The sequence below is a fragment of the Rhipicephalus sanguineus genome, chromosome 10, assembly GCF_013339695.2.
Source record: "Rhipicephalus sanguineus isolate Rsan-2018 chromosome 10, BIME_Rsan_1.4, whole genome shotgun sequence".
Taxonomy (NCBI): Eukaryota; Metazoa; Arthropoda; class Arachnida; order Ixodida; family Ixodidae; genus Rhipicephalus; species Rhipicephalus sanguineus.
Genome location: NC_051185.1, coordinates 58,256,310 through 58,275,966, shown reverse-complemented (window position 1 = coordinate 58,275,966; position 19,657 = coordinate 58,256,310). Strand labels below are relative to the sequence as shown.

The window sequence follows — 19,657 nt, the reverse complement described above, 5'->3', positions numbered from 1 at the left end:
TTCTTTACTTCATGCCTATGTTGCAGCATCTTACACTATGAACATGATACTGTGACAGTGATGTGACCATGTCTGCAGACAGCTGCTGAGGATTGGTTATGTTCAACAAATGACGTTGGCAATTCACTTTCTGCACTGTTAGTCACTTGATTTTTAGAGAATGTAATGGACATCACTGCAATCTAGGCGTTTCAATCATTGGTGTACAGAAATATTGCCTGTCTTACAAAGCGCTGGTTCAGGTTAGGCATTTAATAATGCACAACTTTACACATTTATATGCGCCAAGATAAACTGTTTTGCATATTAGTAACCGCAACACTTGGTAGCGACACATTGATCTTGCAGTTCAATATGTAAGTAATTATTTTAAAATAAGTGTGCAGCGACAATCTCGTGTTTCTTCATTGTGCATTTCACCCTCTAAAACCTTTGTGTATATCTCTGTGTTGTTCTTCGAAATCAACAAAACCTTGAAATTAGAATTTACAAACAAACTTGAATTATTTTTTTCGCTGTGCCTCTAATTGATCAATAACCATTTAGGCTCACTTCAATCTTTCTCTATTCTCTTCTATTATGAAACGTTGCACCATTCTTAATTTGATCATTCATTCTTCTTTTTACCTTTCCTCTTAGATGATGCTTAAAATGCAGCCTTGAGTTGAGTTCATTGTTTCATAATATATCTACGGTACTTTGACCATTTCTGCATATCAGGACAGAAGGCTGTCTTGAAGGGCCAGTTGTTACATGTTACTGCATTTGTGTTCTTTGTTCCTTTGCCTTTGTCCTGTTATAGCGCTATTTTCAATGCACTATCAGGATCATCTTCATTCAGTATAATTAGTTATATACTGTGACAAAGCGGAATATCTACTGATGTGTGGTCGCGTAATTATCTGAAACATTCTCTGGTGAATAGGTCGCTTTGGATTCTGTGTTATCATTGTTTTCATTGAAGCAATATAAAGACATTAGTGTGAAACGTGTAAACTGTGCTAGTGCACATAAGAAACAATATTTTGTGCAATCAACATAAGTGCACCTGTATTCCTGACCACCAGTAACTCTGGTGCCGTTATATCTGTTGTAAATTCTTTTTTCTTCATATTTTCCAGTTTGTTTCTTATTAACCTCTGTCTCTGAGATATTACTTCATATGCTTCATGCTTTGAAGTATATCTGATTATATTATTGCACAGCATTATGCGAAACAAGAAAATACAATGAATACTTCAGTGTGCTGGTGCTTAATGTATAGTAGACTCTCAGTAAACGGGAATATTTTAAACGGAACTGCTGCCTAAATGGAACAATTGACTCTAATATGATTGGTCTCGTACTCGAATTCTGCACCCCTGCTCCTCTCTTGGTTAACAGAATTCGTGTTTACCGGAACGCATTTTTCTGGTCCCTTCAGATTCCATTTAATAAGAGTGTACTGTATTTGCATATTACAAAGAAATTCGGCTATTTAGGTACAGTATCAGATTTGCATCCAAATCAGACCCCTGTGAATTTGCTGGAGGTTTTGATGTAGAGACAGATGGGCACTCGTTTAAAGTGTGTTGTGCCCATGCACTGTTACTGCTGCAGTAACATGTAGTTTTGTAGGGTAGGTTAATCATGTACTTCGCTCACAAGTGCCGCAACCCTATTTATATTAAAAATTTGGTTGAAGCGCACCGAAAAACACAGACTAGAAGAAGCAGACAGGACAGCGCTTACCTGTGTAAGCGCTGTCCTGTCTGCTTCTTCTAGTCTGTTTTTCGGTGCACTTCAACCAAATTTTCAAAATTAACGTAAACCAACTGGCCCAACTTGCCATCTTCCTTCTTCATAGCCTGTGGCTTTAGTCCACTTCCGTAATAAGCGTGTCACATGATTTACATTGCCTGCTGGTTCTCCCTGTGGCTTTGCAGGTTCTATGTCTTTGGCATCCCGTGAGCAGTACCGTTCACTTGTGTCTGTACAAGGCGAACTGCGTTCCTGTCTTCGGTGCACCTATGTGACCAAGGACAAAAGCAACATGAAGAGACACCTTTACAAACATACGGGCGAGCGTCCCTTCCAATGCCATCTGTGTCCAGCTGCGTTCTCTCAGAACACTCATCTCTCAGGGCACATTCGCACCCACACAGGAGAGCGTCCCTTTTCCTGTGACCACTGCAATGTGTCATTTTCGCAGAGAGCTGTCCTCATTAGACACGTGCGCACCCACACAGGAGAGCGTCCCTTTTCCTGTGACCGCTGTAATGCGCGGTTTTCTCGGAAAAGCAGCCTGAAAACCCACATGGACCGTTGTCTTGCGGAGAAGAATCCCTAAAAGTCAGATGTGTACGGTGCTGATGGGGGAACAGTAGAGTTCATTGATTAATCAAATTTTGTTGAAGAACGGTAACTTCTGATGTGCATGAAATAGTTTTCGGATTGCTTAGCAATTAAGTTTAGAGAGAAATGTGTCCTTGTTAATAAAAATTTACCAAATGTCTTTCAGTGATTATGCAGCTGTGCCTTGATAATGAAGGTTTGACATGCGTCAAATGTTCACTGGCTAAAGATACATTCGTGACTGGAACATCTTTGAAGTTACTCACTATGTATGTATTTAGAAGGGAAATAAACAAAGGTGTGCAGCTTGGTCTGGCAATTCTATTATGTATAAAATTTTTTCTGTCTTCCAAGTTTATCAACATAGGAGTGGTTTGTTTTCAAATTTTATGTTAGTTTGCAGTTAGACCTGTAATTTGAGCTTTGGTATGATAAAATTTTCAACCTAACGAAGAATTTATCCTGTTGTGACCATGTCCATGCCATACAACATCTTTTACCTCAATTTAAGGGAGCATGTTTATTCGCTTCTTTGATATAAAGTTTGCGTAAAAGAAGACTAATTCTATACTGTGAAACTTTTGCTGGTGCCGGCAGTTGAATAGTTGCCAAGGTTTTTTGTGAGCACATTTTTGAATAACGTGTTCCATATGACAGAGAGTAGCCATAGAGCAAATCATTTTTCTTCGCAGTGTTTGGGAGCAAGGGGTGATGGTGTGCTAAGTGACCTCTTTCGATATCTTGCTTATCAAGCTACGGCGGCAACTTTCACTTTTTGTTCATCATAGCGTGCTTTACTTAATGTCGTAGTAACTATTTTTCAATTAAAAAGTACATTTAGTGCTCTTTCTCCTTGACTTCATTATTTATTGACTTCATTATCATGTGTCTAATAAATAAACTGGCTCCACAATCCATTTCCCTTCGCTTGTTCCCCTTCAGTTTTCTTAATGATGTGTAGAACATATTCAATCGTCCAACCAAACGAAACATATGAGGCTTCCGAATCCTGTCAACAGTAACCCTATTTGCACTATTCAATGCCTGTAATGTCCTCACAACTGAGAAGCTTCGAATTGAGAAACAAAGGACATTAATCATTAATGATGTGTTACGTTAGAGCACTTACGATGAAATTTATTGATTACGAGATGGAGACCTCTCATTAAAGGATAAAAGACTTGGAGAAAAATAGTGGTGTCACGGGTTCTTTAAATGAGGCACTCCCAATAGCAGCTGGAAAAGAAGTGTAAAATATTGTCTGTACTTAATTTCTTGGCTAAAACACCCAGTGTGGTCATTGTTCCCAAGCCATAGTAGCACCAGTTCTAAGAGTTGGCCAGCTTGGTGTGCTTTATCTGTGACGTATAGTTACTAGCGCAAGAACTTAAAGAAAAAAAATGGACAGGACAGATCGCTAGACTTCAGCTGGGTATTCTGTTCTTTCGTACTCATTTTTTCCTTTAAGTATTTCACACTAGTAGTTATATGCCACAGAAAATGTATCGGAATCAACTAGCCCAAATTTCTTCGTTGAAGAGTGGTTAGCTGAGGAAACCAATACTAAGCACATATTTGCGTCGCTTATCTGCGTGACATGAGTGCGTAATTTCTGCTGTATTATTCTCACAAAATTCAGGTGGTCTAGTTAATATAGCGCACTGGAGCTGTCTCCTAATTAAGTAATGCAACTATATGTAATGAAGCAAGCTCAAGCAGTTGAGGAATAAGACGTCAGAATTGAGGCCAGGGGGACTGGGTTGAGTAAAGAAGAACTTAGAAATGGCGACATGAAGAGCATCGTCTGTTTATTATGTGCAGGTCTTGTTACTTAATTATGTGCTGTCTTGTTACATAATTTTGCGCAGCCGGCGACAAGAGACATCATGTGGGTGACTTTTTGTGGACAACCGCAGCGACTCTGCGGTATTCAAGAAATATCAAGTCAAGGATGACGCGGCCGTGGAGCTTCCCGAATATATGACTACAGGTGAGCTTCTAAACCTCATTTTGACCAAAGCCTCCCTGTCTTGAGAAGAACTTTTGAAGCGAGATTTCGTGAAAGTCAACATTCCTCTAAGAAGGTTCAACGAGCTGGTGCTAACACCACTAGAGAGGAATTTCACGACCTGTCCGGCGCCGTCTGATGAGTTAACGACAGTACGGAGAGCCATTGCATGTCAACAGCAGAAAATTGTGCAGCAAAACGTTGTCATTGAGACTCTCGTCGCAGACTTGACGAAGCGGGCAAAGCTATCATCGCGACTAATCCAGCCAGACATATTCGACGACGCGTCCGACAATCCAGAAGCGTGGATAGCTTTCTATGAACAAGCTGCCAAGAGCAATGGATGGCTGTCTGATGAAGACTTGGTGATGAATATGCGACAGTTCCTTCACGGGATACCAAAAAAGTGGCACGAGTGGAGATTTTCCAACCAGGAGCCTGAACCTTGGTGTAAATGGAAAGAAAGCTTCCTTGCAACTTTCAACAGGAATCTCTTTGAGCGATGGCATGAGGCAATATTCTGCCGCTTTGAGTCCGGAACGCCACTCGAGTATTTTCTTGAAAAACAGCGACTTCTTCGCATAGCCGAACCTGGATTGTCGACCTCGTCACTTCTTGCTCTTATCATTCACGGCTTACCTATAGATTTGCAACGACAGGTTTTAATACACTGTCTGAAAACGCCCGAAGCGCTTCTCCAACTACTCAAGCTATTATCGCGTCCCTGGGCTGAAAGAGGCTTCAAAAGTAAACAAAATATTTCAGAGACGACAAGCGTTAGCCACTTGGGTGAAAAGTACCCGTCGGATTTTAGAGGCGTCACCTCTGACTTTAGTGGAAGCGCAACTCTCGTACAGAAGAATAGGGCCTCGAAAGATGAATGCAACGTTGGAGAGCAAAATAATTCTAAACTCATACATACAACGCATGAGACCGTCCAACTTGTGTCATCGAGTTTACTGCACATACAACTTGAAGTGAACGGTCGAGCTATGCGAGCACTTGTAGACAGCGGAGCTTCAGTTTCAGTTATGAAAAGAAGCAAAGCAAAACCCGAGGACATATTCAGAGGCAGAACTGTCATTGTACGGGGCTATGATGGCCGTGAAAAAGAACACTGCGAATGGGTAAGGATACGTCTGAAATACCAGTCACAATCTGTAGAAATACTGGCACTAGTGATAGAAGGCATCGAGTATGACTTTCTACTCTCTCGTCCAGACATGAAATTGCTGAAGCTTAACATTCACTGGGATGACGCTGTGTCAGTCAGCCAAGATGTGCAGCCAGTGAGAAAGAGAGACAAAATTCGCATTGTGACAAAATCCGATGACATCCCTACAATATATCCAGAATTATTCTGCAGAGGAGGCTATCCTCCAGGTACAACAAAGTTTGAAGTTCCATTCAAACTGCATGACACAACGGTTGTACGGAGGAAACCATACAACCTCACCAGGGAAAAGAAAGCATGGCTGAAAGAAGAGCTTGGGAAGATGCTGGATGCAGGCATTGTCCGTTAGTCCGTATCACCATATGCATCGCCGATAACCATAGCGCCCAAGGAGGATGGGAGCCTTCGACTTTGCACGGATTACAGAGCCATTAACAGCCAGACGCATCTTATTCCCTTTGCTATGCCCAGAATAGATGGAATTATAGACGAGACAGGCGGATGTTCCTGGTTTTCCAGGATAGACCTCTGTAAAGACCTCTGGCAAGTACCTCTTCAAGAGGATACAAAGCAGTACACCGCTTTTATAACGCCATTCGACATTTATGAGTACAACCGGCTGCCTTGCGGATGGAAGAACTCGCCTAGCTGGTTCTAGAAAATGATGAATACGGTTCTACACCCTTTCATTGGAAGTTTTTGCAATGTCTACATGGATGATATCATCGTTTATTCTAAAAGCGAAGTTCTCCATCAACAGCATGTGGCACAGGTCCTCACAGCTTTGTCAGAAGCCGACCTCAAAGTCAACTTTAAGAAGAGCGAACTTTTTAAAACCAAAGTGACTTTTTTGGGTAGAGTGCTGGACGGCACTACGAAAAACACCAAGGAGGAATCAGTGGCACGCATCGCAAAACTGGCGAAGCCCTTTGATGTCCACTCATTGCGTGTGTTTTTGGGGCTGGCCGATCATTTTAGGGCATTTATTCAAGATTATGCTCTTAAAGCGAGGTGTTTGACAAGACTGATGCAAAAAGATGTACCATTCTGTTGGACAGATGACTGCGAAACGGCCTACAAAGAGCTGGTACGAGTTATATCGTCTGAACCAGTCCTCACACTACCAGACTGATCTTCCGTTCGAGCTCAACACGGATGCATCACGTTACGGAACGGGAGCAATACTTTAGCAGCGAGATGAACGCCAGCCAAGTAATCGCCAACTCCGCGTGATTGGTTACCACAGCTACACTTTTAACAAAGCGCAAGTGAACTATACAACAACGGAGAAAGAAGCACTGGCCGTTCTAAAGGCTGTTCGGTACTTCCGCTCTTACCTGGAAAGTCGAAAATTCATTTTATACACTGACCACGAGGCACTTACCCACCTTTTGAAAATGGCAGAGCTGAAAGGAAAAGTCGCACGGTGGGTAAGCGAGCTACAACAGTTCGACTTTGAGGTGAACCATCGCCCGGGAGCTTCAATGAAAGACGCCGATGCAATGTCCAGGCTGGGGGTCATCAGACTTGTTGATATACAATGGCAAACAATAAGTGCAGCCAAACTTTGGGAAGGGACTGAAGCTTTACAACTCACACAAACCTGGAAGAATCGCAGTGCCTCCAACACTAATTCTGAAAATTCTGGATCTTTATCGCACAAGTTGTCATTCAGGTGGTCACAATGGCTTCTGGCGGACCTACATGAAGCTGACCAAACAGTACACATGGCCCGGCATGAAAGAAGACAGAAAAAGATATGTGCGATCATGTCACGAATGCCAGATCAACAAAGTAAAGTTTAAACAGCCGACTCAACAGATGGTATTACCAAGGCACTCTACTACACCGTTCGAGGTGATTCGCATGGACTTTGCGGAACTTCGAAAAAAACCTGGGAGTGTGAAAAAAACTCGAGCCTTCCTGTTGTGCATCTATGAGTGCACAAGGATGGTGGCAGCAAAAGCTAGAAAGCAGGACACCAACAGTGTGATCTCCTTTCTAAACCGCAAGATGTTTGAGAACGTGAAGGTATTGGTAACAGACAATGGACCAGCCTTCCGGAGTCACCAACTCAATGAATGGACAAAGCGGAGAGCAGTTACGCTCAGGTTTACTGCGCCGTATCATCCAACAGCTAATGGGCTAGCGGAGCGAGCTATTAGAGATATCAAACAGTATCTAAGTATGTATCCGGACTTCCCAGGTGGATGGAAATGCTGCCTTGAAGCTGCAGTAGTGCATCATAACCGGTCATATACAACAGCTCTGGGATGCACACCGCTGTTTGCTGCTACGGGGAAACCAACATATTTGCCAGCTGACACGACCTTAGGAGTTGAAGCGATGATCCGCCTGACAGAAGAGAGAAGAACTGAAGAGAGCGAAGTGAAGTACCGGGAGAGGATGAAAAGAACTTCGACAAAAAACAGAATGCAATGGACCCAGGAATAGAGGTGGGAGACTTCGTGCTGGTGAAAAAAGGATTGCCGAACTCGGGTGCGAATCACACAGGGCCATTTTCTGTTGTCAAGACAGCAAGCCAGCAGGGACATTTAAAGACAATCTGGTATATAGGTCCCAATGGAACCGTCGAATCAGCGTCTATAGCTAATGTTTTCAAATATCATCCCAGGAGGGATGAAAACAAGGGTGGGGGGAGTGAAGCAAGCTCAAGCAGTTGAGGAAGAAGATGACAGAATTCAGGCCAGGGGGACTGGGGAGAATAAAGAAGAAGTTAGAAATGGCGACATGAAGAGCATCGTCTGTTTATTATGTGCGGTCTTGTTACGTAATTATGTGCGGCTTGTTACTTGTAATGTGTAGTTAGTAAATGGCAACATTTTTGCTTAATTACAAAGGTGCCATGAATGTAATTAAAAATGTTTAACTGCATGTCTGATCGCTGCTAAGGGTGAAACTCTGTGTGTGTGCGCCGTGAGTCTTCGGGCTGTTTTTAACAGTCATTTCTATGCTTTTCTAGATTTCTCAGTTTTTTCTGTGAAGCATCTGAGAAGAGGCAAGCTCTTAACGTTGCCAGAAACGCATTGCACCAGCCTCTTCTTAGGCATCATTATCATGGGCCACTTTTACATTGCATTGTTATTCATTATGAAGTAAGATTGTGATGGTGATTTGGCCACATTTACGAGCTGTTGCCTCTGATTGGTTAGCTCAAAAGAAGTGAAATTGGATATTTGCTTTTGCCCTGTTAGTCTATCGAAATTTTTATAAAAAGAATGGATTTCATTATAGTGCTTGTTTTAATCGTCAGCAAAAAAATAATTATGGCTTTTTGTTAAAGGCTTTGGCAGGCTGGGTGGTTGGTAATGCATATTAACAACTACCCAGACTTTTTCAACAGTGCGCATGTTCTTGAAAGTGCAGCGCAGTGTGTGTCATGCTTTTCTTGGTCCTTTGTCTTTTGCACTGTTTGGTTTTTAGTATGAGAGCAACAGTTTGGTAGATAAGTTAACATAACCCTCTACAGTGGCATTTTTCTTTTGCACTGCATTATGTTAAAAATGATACTGAAGTATGCTTACAGTGGAAATCTTGTGTTACATCATTATGATCTTTCATTATGCTGTTTTTCCTGTAAACCTTTGTGTATACCATTATTGTCCACATTTCATAAAATAAGTCACCATATACATTTGCTTTTTTCAAGATGAAAGACTGCAGTTATCAACTACTGTCTAAAAAGAGTACTAATATAAGAATCGGCAAATGTGTATATATCCCTTTGCACTATTTATCACCCAACCTTTACATTCCAGCACATATAATGAGCTAGCCCATCTCTCAGTCAATCCTCTGCAGCCATGCACATTCTGGTTATCTTCACTGACAATTTTTTTTCAAAATTCGTGCTGATCATTCCTTCTTTAAGTGTGTAAACCCAAGCAACCACACTGAAAACTCTTCGCCCATGAGAATGAAGGACAGCGTCATACGAAAATGTGCATAAATTTGTATTTGCTCACTGGCTGAATTCTCACATGTATGTTCTCTTCGAAGTGCAGCACTTCATTATTACTAGGACTCATCAAAGACAGCTTATAGATGTCCCGCATAATGTAAAATGTTCTACATTCAATTTACTGGCATCAAAGGTTGATGGACCCATTTTTACATAGCCACAGCAGCTCCGTTTATTACAGTCTTGCCACATATGGTGTGCTAAAATGAGAAAACAGATACTCGGTGCATATGGTCTGATTCACTGGGCATGTGTGTCCTATATGCTTCTGCATTGCACCACCACAGACGTTCAATTCCACATTTATTTCCAAATTCAACTCCTCAAACTTATATTGACCTATGTACAGAGCTTGTCTTTAAAAAAAAAGAAAAACTTGGAAGGCGCTCGAGCTTCACCTTCAAGAGTAGAACTCTATAGCGTAATGGGGCCCTGTGTGCAGCGCCTTCTCAATTGCTAGCCTGACTTCATTGCATAGTTGAGTGTACTGTGTTGTTTGTGCTGGCTTTAACAGTGTTCTGTGTGCTGTTGCAGATGTGTCCATCCCTACCACCGAGAAACGAAGAAGTTGTATGCTTTGGATATTGTCAGAAAAGAATTGCACCAGCCTCCTCTTAGAAATCATTCACTACTTCATGCCTATGTTGCAGCTTCTTACGCTATGAACATGATATTGTGACAGTGATGTGACCATGTCTGCAGACAGCTGCTGAGGATTGGTTATGTTCAGCGAATGAAGTTGGCAGTTCACTTTCTGCACTGTTAGTCACTTGAATTTGGGAGAATGTAATGGATGTCACTGCAATCTAGGCATTTCAATCATTGGTGTACAGAAATATTGCCTGTCTTACAAAGCGCTGGTTCAGGTTAGGTATTTATTAATGCACAAATTTACACATTTATATGCGCCAAGATAAACTGTTTTGCATATTAGTAACCGCAACACTTGGTAGCGACACATTGATCTTGCAGGGCAATATGTAAGTAATTATTTTAAAATAAGTGTGCAGCGACAATCTCGTGTTTTTTCATTATGCATTTGACCCTCTAAAACCTTTGTGTATATGTCTGTGTTGTTCTTTGAAATCAACAAAAGCTTGAAATTAGAATGCACAAACAAACTTGATTTATTTTTTTTTGCAGTGCCTCTAATTGATCAATAACCATTTAGGCTCACTTCAATCTTTCTCTATTCTCTTCTATTATGAAACGTTGCACCATTCTTAATTTGATCATTCATTCTTCTTTTTACCTTTCCTCTTAGATGATGCTTAAAATGCAGCCTTGAGTTGAGTTCATTGTTTCATAATATATCTACGGTACTTTGACCATTTCTGCATATCAGGACAGAAGGCTGTCTTGAAGGGCCAGTTGTTACATGTTACTGCATTTGTGTTCTTTGTTCCTTTGCCTTTGTCCTGTTATAGCGCTATTTTCAATGCACTATCAGGATCATCTTTATTCAGTATAATTAGTTATATACTGTGACAAAGCGGAATATCTGCTGGCGTGTGTGGTCGCGTAATCTGAAACATTATCTGGTGAATGGGTCGCTTTGGATTCTTTGTTATCATTGTTTTCATTGAAGCAATATAAAGAAGTTTGTGTGAAACGTGTAAACTGTGCTAGTGCACATAGAGAACATAGTGCACATTAGGGGTGTGCGAATATTCGAAATTTCGGATATTTTTCGAGTAGTGTTTGCTATTCGATTCGATTCGCACTGGAATTTTACTATTCGAACTATTCGAACTTCTCAAACAGTAAACGTAAAATTGAAAGTGACCCCTTCAGATTTTCAATATGCTTCACCTCATCACACCCCGGTATTGCGGCAAAGCTGCCTTTCAAACTCTGCTACGGTCGCAAATGTACTAACTCAAGAAAACGCTGGTTCCAACGTGGAGATGAAAGATGTAGCAGAGGTGGGGGCACAATTAATGCTTTTTTGGACCTGAAATGTGGGCAGGAAGTTCGAAAAACCGGAAGGCGAAGCTTTTTAGCGTCCTAAATTTCAGATGTTCTTATATACTGGCGTCTCCGGGGCAGATTTGGAACTCGGGCCTTGAAGGGAGCACGCCTTTGTCCACCACATCAGTTGGACTTCCACAGAAGTTGAAAGAGGAGGAGAGGCTGAGGAAATGGCATCTTTGCCCATCACGTGTAAAGTGTTGTTGGCAACACTTTCGTTGCACCAAATCATGTACATAAATAGAATTCTGCCTCTATATCGCCTCATTCTTGATAAGACAACTATGAAACACCACCCTGCCAGTGCTTCATCAACGTAGCAAAAAGAAACAATTTCATGTTACTATCTCATAAGAATATGCTTAGGAATCCTAACCTTTTTTTTTTCTGCAATTGCGCTTCGAAGTATTCGAAAAATATTCTAAAAATACTCGAGAAATATTCGAAAAATATTCGATTCGATTCGCACTCACACTTCAATATTCGAATTCGCTTCACACCCGAAAATTTTGCTATTCGCACAGCTCTAGAAACAATATTATGTGCAGTCCACATAAGTGCACTTGTATTCCTGACCACCAGTAACTCTGGCACCATTATATCTCTTGTAAATATTTTTTTCCATTTTTTTTTCTTTTTTCTTCATATTTTCCAGTTTTTTTCTTATTAACCTTTGTCTCTGAGATATTACTTCATATGCTTCATGTTTTGAAGTATATCTGATTATATTGTTGCACAGCATTATGCGAAACAAGAGAATACAGTGAATACATCAGCGTGCTGGTGCTTAATGTATAGTAGACTCTCAGTAAACAGAAATATCTTAAATGGAACAATTGACTCTAATATGATTGGTCTCGTACTCGAATTCTGCACCCCTGCTCCGCTCTTGGTTAACAGAATTCCTGTTTAATGGAACGCATTTTTCTGGTCCCTTCAGATTCCATTTAGTAAGAGTGTACTGTATTTGCACATACAAAGAAATTCGGCTATTTAGGTACAGTATCAGATTTGCATCCAAATGAGACCCCTGTGCATTTGCAGGAGGTTTTGATGTAGAGACAGATGGGCACTCGTGTAAAATGTGTTGTGCCCATGCACTGTTACTGCTGCAGTAACATGTAGTTTTGTAGGGTAGGTTAATCATGTACTTCACTCACAAGTGCCGCAGCCCTTTTTATATTAAAAATTTGGTTGAAGCGCACAGAAAAGCACAGACTAGAAGAAGCAGATAGGACAGCACTTACCTGTGTAAGCGCTATCCTGTCTGCTTCTTCTAGTCTGTTTTTCGGTGCACTTCAACCTAATTTTCCAAATTAACGTAAACCAACTGGCGCAACTTGCCATCTTCCTTCTTCATAGCCTGGGCCTGTAGTCCAGTTCCCTAATATGCGTGTCACATGATTTTCATTGCCTGCTGGTTGTCCCTGTGGCTTTGCAGGTTCTTTGTCTTTGGCATCCCATGAGCGGTACCATTCGCTTGTGTCTGTACAAGGCGAACTGCATTCCTGTCGTCGGTGCACCTATGTGACCAAGGACAAAAGCAACATGAAGAGACACCTTTGCAAACATACGGGCGAGCGTCCCTTCCAATGCCACCTGTGTCCAGCCGCATTCTCTCAGAACACTCATCTCGCAGGGCACATTCGCACCCACACAGGAGAGCGTCCCTTTTCCTGTGACCGCTGCGGGGCATCCTTCTCGCTGAAAAATACCCTCATGAAACATATGCGCACCCACACAGGAGAGCGTCCCTTTTCCTGTGACTACTGCAATGTGTCATTTTCGCAGAGAGCTCCTCTCATTAGACACACGCACACCCACACAGGAGAGCGTCCCTTTTCCTGTGACCACTGTAGTGCACAGTTTTCTCGGAAAGGCAGCCTGAAAATCCACATGGACCGTTGTCTTGCGAAGAAGAATCCCTAAAAGTCCGATGTGTACAGAGTTGATGGGGGAACAATAGAGTTCATTGGTTAATCAAATTTTGTTGGAGGAAGGTAACTTCTGAAGTGCATGAAATAGTTTTTGGATTGCTTAGCAATTAAGTTTAGAGAGAAATGTGTCCTTGTTAATAAAAATTTCCCAAATGTCTTTGAGTGACTATGCAGCTGTGCCTTGATAATCAAGGTTTGACTTGCCTCAAATGTTTACTGGCTAAAGATACATTCGTGACTGGAACATTTTTGAAGTTACTCACTATGTATGTGTTTAGAAGGGAAATAGACAAAGCTGTGCAACGAGGTCTGCCAATTCTATTATGTTTAAAATTTTTGTCTGTCTTCCAAGTTTATCAACACGGGAGTGGTTTGTTTTCAAATTTTATGTTAGTTTGCAGTTGGACCTGTAATTTGAGCTCTGGTATGATAAAATTTTCAACCTAACAAAAAATTTATCCTGTTGTGACCATGTCCATGGCATACGACATCTTTTACCTCAATTTAAGGGAGCATGTTTATTCGCTTCTTTGATATAAAAGTTTGAGTGCATAAAAGAAGACCAATTCTATACTGTGAAACTTTTGCTGGTGCCGGCAGTTGAATAGTTGCCAAGGTTTTTTGTGAGCACATTTTTGAATAACGTGTGCCACATGACAGAGAGTAGCCATAGAGCAAAACATTTTTCTTGGCAGTGTCTGGGAGCAAGGGGTGATGGTGTGCTGAAGTGACCTCTTTACTTATCCTGCTTATCAAGCTGCGGCAGCAACTTTCACTTTATGTTCGTAATAGTTTGCTTTACTTCATGTCGTAGTAACTTTTTCAATTAAAAACTACATTTAGTGCTCTCTGACGTCATTATATATCGGCTTCATTATCATCATGTGTCTAATGAATAAACTGGCTCCACAATCCATTCCCCTTCGCTTGTTCCCCTTCGGTTTTCTTAATGATGTGTAGAACATATTCAATCGTCCAACCAAACGAAATATATGAGGCTTCACGAATACTGTCAACAGTAACCCTATTTGCACTATTCAATGCCTCTAATCTAATCACAACTGAGAAGCTTCGAATATAGGAACAAGGGACATTAATCATTAATTATGCGTTACGTTAGAGCACTTACGATGAAATTTATTGATAACGAGACACAGAACTCTCATTAAAGGATAAAACACTTAGAGAAGAATATTGGTGTCACGGGTTCTTTAAAAGAGGCACTCCCAATAGCACCTGGAAAAGAAGTGCAAAATATTGTCTGTACTTAATATCTTGGCTAAAACACCCAGTTTGGTCATTGTTACCGAGCCATAGTAGCACCAGTTCTAACAGTTAGCCAGCTTGGAGTGCTTTTAGATGCGAAGTATCTTAAGGCGGAGCTCAATCCGGTGGTGGTGGTGGTGTGCGGCGTGACCACTCTTACTGCGCATGCGCATACCCTCTCCACACACCTCCTCTCCACTCACCATCTCCCCTTCCCCTCTCCACTCATACTCTCCCCTTCCCCTCTCCCATACCCCTTTCCACTGTTCCTCTGAAACGCGGGCTAGACATGCCGAAATTCTCTCCTGCGCAACGCCACGATGAGCTCGAGCGCATGCGCGTCCCCTCCCCTTCTCTCTCCACTCCTACGCTGCCCCCCTCTCGCCCGCCTGTCGACCGCGTTCCCCGCTCGCCCTGTGAGAATTAACGGCCAGGCTAGATGGAAGATACGACGCGAGGTCGGTAGCATGCCCAACAAACGCCAACGGAACGCGATCGTGCAAGTGCTGCGGCTTCGCATCGCCTCATGGTCCTCTTTAGCGGGAGATGGTGTAATTTTTTCTGTGACGTATAGTTACTAGCGCAAAAACTTAAAGAAAAAAAATGGACCGGACAGATCGCTTGACTTCAGCTGGGTATTCTGTTCTGCCGTACTATTTTTTTCCTTTAAGTATTTCACACTAGTAGTTATATGTCACAGAAAATGTATCGGAATCAACTAACCCAACTTTCTTCGTTAAAGAGTGGTTAGCTGAGGAAACGAATACTAAGCACTCTCATTTGCGTCGCTAATCTGCGTGACACGAGTGCATAATTTCTGCTGTATGATTCTCACAAAATTCAGGTGGTCTAGTTTATATTGCGCACTAGAGCTGTCTCCTAATTAAATAATGCAACTATATGTAATGTGTAGTTAGTAAATGGCAACATTTTTGCTCAATTACAAAGGTGCCATGAAATGTAATTAAAAATTTTTAACTGCATGTCTGATTGCTGCTAAGGGTGAAACTGTGTGTGTGTGTGCGCTGTGAGTATTCGGGCTGTTTTTAACAGTCATTTCTATGCTTTTCTAGATTTCTCAGTTTTTTCTGTGAAGCACCTGAGAAGTGGCAAGCTCTTAACATTGCCAGAAACGCATTGCACCAGCCTCTTCTTAGGCATCATTATCGTGGGCCACTTTTACATTGCATTGTTATTCATTATGAAGTGAGATTGTGATGGTGATTTGGCCACATTTACGAGCTGTTGCCTCTGATTGGTTAGCTCAAAAGAAGTGAAGTTGGATATTTGCTTTTCCCTGTTAGTCTATCGAAATTTTGACAAAACGAATGGATTTCATTGTAGTGCTTGTTTTAATCGTCAGCAAAAAAAATGATTATGGCTCTCTCTTGAAGGCTTTGGCAGGCTGGGTGGTTGGTAATTGCATATTAACAACTACCCAGCATTTTTCAACAGTGCGCATGTTCTTGAAAGTGCAACGCAGTGTGTGTCATGCTTTTTTTGGTCCTCTGTCTTTTGCACTGTTTGGTTTTTAGTATGAGAGCAACAGTTTGGTAGATAAGTTTACATAACCCTCTACAGTGGCATTTTTCCTTTGCACTGCATTATGTTAAAAATGATACTGAAGTATGCTTACAGTGGAAATCTTGTGTTACATCATTATGATCTTTCATTATGCTGTTTTTCCTGTAAACCTTTGTGTATACCATTATTGTCCACATTTCATAAAATAAGTGACCATGTACATTTGCTTTTTTTCAAGATGAAAGACTGCAGTTATCAACTACTGTCTAAAAAGAGTACTAATGTAAGAGTCGGCCAAATGTGATATATTCCCTTTGCATTATTTATCACCCAACCTTTACATTCCAGCACATATAATGAGCTAGCCCATCTCTCAGTCAATCCTCTGCAGCCATGCACATGCTGGTTATCTTCACTGACAATTGTTTTTTCAAAATTGGTGCTGATCATTCCTTCATTTAAGTGTGTAAACCCAAGCAACCACACTGAAAACTCTGCGCCCATGGGAATGAAGGACAGCGTCGTACGAAAATGTTGTGCATAAATTTGTATTTACTCACTGGCTGAATTTTCACATGTATGTTCTTTTCGAAGTGCAGCACTTCATTATTACTAGGACTCATGAAAGACAACTTATAAATGTCCCGCAAAATGTAAAATGTTCTACATTCAATTTACTGGCATCTAAGGTCAATGGACACATTTTTACATAGCCACAGCAGCTCCGTTTATTACAGTCTTGCCACATATGGTGTGCTATAATGAGGAAACAGATACTCGGTGCATTGGTTTGGTTCACTGGGCATCCATGTCCTACATGCTTCTGCATTGCACCACCACAGACGTTCAATTCCACATTTATTTCCAATCTGAACTCCTCAAACTTATATTGACCTATGTACAGAGCTTGTCTTAAAAAAAAAGAAAAACTTGGAAGATGCTCGAGCTTCACCTTCAAGAGTAGAACGCTATAGCGTAATCGGGCCGTGTGTGCAGCGCCTTCTCAATTGCTAGCCTGACTTCATTGCATAGTTGAGTGTACTGTGTTGTTTGTGCTGGCTTTAACAGTATTCTGTGTGCTGTTGCAGATGTGTCCATCCCTGCCACCAGGAAACGAAGTTGTATGCTTTGGATATTGTCAAAAAAGAATTGCACCAGCCTCCTCTTAGAAATCATTCACTACTTCATGCCTGTGTTGCAGCTTCTTACGCTATGAACATGATATTGTGACAGTGATGTGACCATGTCTGCAGACAGCTGCTGAGGATTGGTTATGTTCAACGAATGAAGTTGGCAGTTCACTTTCTGCACTGTTAGTCACTTGAATTTGGGAGAATGTAATGGATGTCACTGCAATCTAGGCATTTCAATCATTGGTGTACAGAAATATTGCCTGTCTTACAAAGCGCTGGTTCAGGTTAGGTATTTATTAATGCACAAATTTACACATTTATATGCGCCAAGATAAACTGTTTTGCATATTAGTAACCGCAATACTTGGTAGCGACACATTGATCTTGCAGTTCAATATGTAAGTAAATATTTTAAAATAAGTGTGCAGCGACAATCTCGTGTTTCTTCATTATGCATTTCACCCTCTAAAACCTCTGTGTATATGTCTGTGTTGTTCTTTGAAATCAACAAAACCTTGAAATTAATATGGACAAACAAACTTGATTTATTTTTTTTTGCAGTGCCTCTAATTGATCAATAACCATTGAGGCTCACTTCAATCTTTCTCTATTCTCTTCTATTATCAAACGTTGCACCATTCTTAGTTTGATCGTTCATTCTTCTTTGTACCTTTCCTCTTAGATGATGCTTAAAATGCAGCCTTTGAGTTGAGTTCATTCTTTCATAGTGTATCTAAGGTACTTTGACCATTTTGTCATATCAGGACAGAAGGCTGTCTTGAAGGGCCAGTTGTTACATGTTACTGCATTTGTGTTGTTTCTTCCTTAGCCTTTGTCCTGTTATAGCGCTATTTTCAATGCACTATGAGGATCATCTTCATTCAGTATAATTAGTTATATACTGTGACAAAGCGGAATATCTACTGATGTGTGGTCGCGTAATTATCTGAAACGTTCTCTGGTGAATAGGTCGCTTTGGATACTGCGTTATCATTGTTTTCATTGAAGCAATATAAAGAAGTTCGTGTGAAACGTGTGAACTGTGCTAGTGCACATAAAGAAACAATATTTTGTGCAATCAACATAAGTGCACCTGTATTCCTGACCACCAGTAACTCTGGTGCCGTTATATCTGTTGTAAATTTTTTTTCTTCATATTTTCCAATTTGTTTCTTATTAACCTCTGTCTCTGAGACATTACTTCATATGCTTCATCTTTTGAAGTATATCTGATTATATTATTGCACAGGATTATGCGAAACAAGAAAATACAGTGAATACTTCAGTGTGCTGGTGCTTAATGTATAGTTGACTCTCAGTAAACGGAAATATTTTAAACGGAACTGCTGCGTAAATGGAACAATTGACTATAATATGATTGGTCTCGTATTTGAATTCTGCACCCCTGCTCCTTTCTTGGTTAACAGAATTCATGTTTACCGGAACACATTTTCCTGGTCCCTTCAGATTCCGTTTAATAAGAGTGTACTGTATTTGCATATTACAAAGAAATTCGGCTATTTAGGCACAGTATCAGATTTGCATCGAAATCAGACTTCTGTGTATTTGTAGGAGGTTTTGATGTACAGAAAGATGGGCACTTGTGTAAATTGTGTTGTGTCCGTGCACTGTTACGGCTGCAGTAACATGTAGTTTTGTAGGGTAGGTTAATCATATACTTCACTCACAAGTGCCGCAACCCTTTTTCATATTGAAAATTTGGTTGAGGCACACCGAAAAACACCGACCAGAAGAAGCAGACAGGGCAGCGCTTACCTGTGTAAGCGCTATCCTGTCTGGTTCTTCTAGTCTGTTTTTCGGTGCACTTCAGCCAAATTTTCCAAATTAACGTAAACCAACTGGCCCAACTTGCCATCTTCCTTCTTCTTAGCCTGGGCCTGTAGTCCAGTTCCGTAATATGCGTGTCACATGATTTTCATTGCCTGCTGGTTCTCCCTGTGGCTTTGCAGGTTCTTTGTCTTTGGCATCCGATGAGCAGTACCGTTCACTAGTGTCTGCACAAGGCGAACTGCATTCCTGTCTTCGGTGCACCTATGTGACCAAGGATAAAAGAAACATGAAGAGACACCTTTACAAACATACGGGCGAGCGTCCCTTCCAATGCCACCTGTGTCCAGCTGCCTTCTCTCAGAACACTCATCTCGCAGGGCACATTCGCACCCACACAGGAGAGCGTCCCTTTTCCTGTGACCGCTGCGGTGCATCCTTCTCGCAGAAAAGTACCCTCATGAAACATACGCGCACCCACACAGGAGAGCGTCCCTTTTCCTGTGACCACTGCTGTGTCATGTGTCATTTCACAGAGCC

The 19,657-nt window shown here is 41.3% G+C and overlaps 1 long non-coding RNA gene across 2 annotated transcripts in view; it reads right to left on the bottom strand.

Moving 5' to 3' along the window:
• The window catches only part of LOC125760220 (uncharacterized), a 42,583-nt gene extending 28,471 nt beyond the window's left edge, over positions 1 to 14,112 (bottom strand). For both annotated transcript variants that reach the window (XR_007417860.1, XR_007417859.1), the window contains exon 1: positions 13,905 to 14,112. This is a non-coding gene — a long non-coding RNA (uncharacterized LOC125760220). The remainder of the gene's footprint in view (positions 1 to 13,904) is intronic.
• Between the last annotated feature and the right edge of the window lie 5,545 nt (positions 14,113 to 19,657).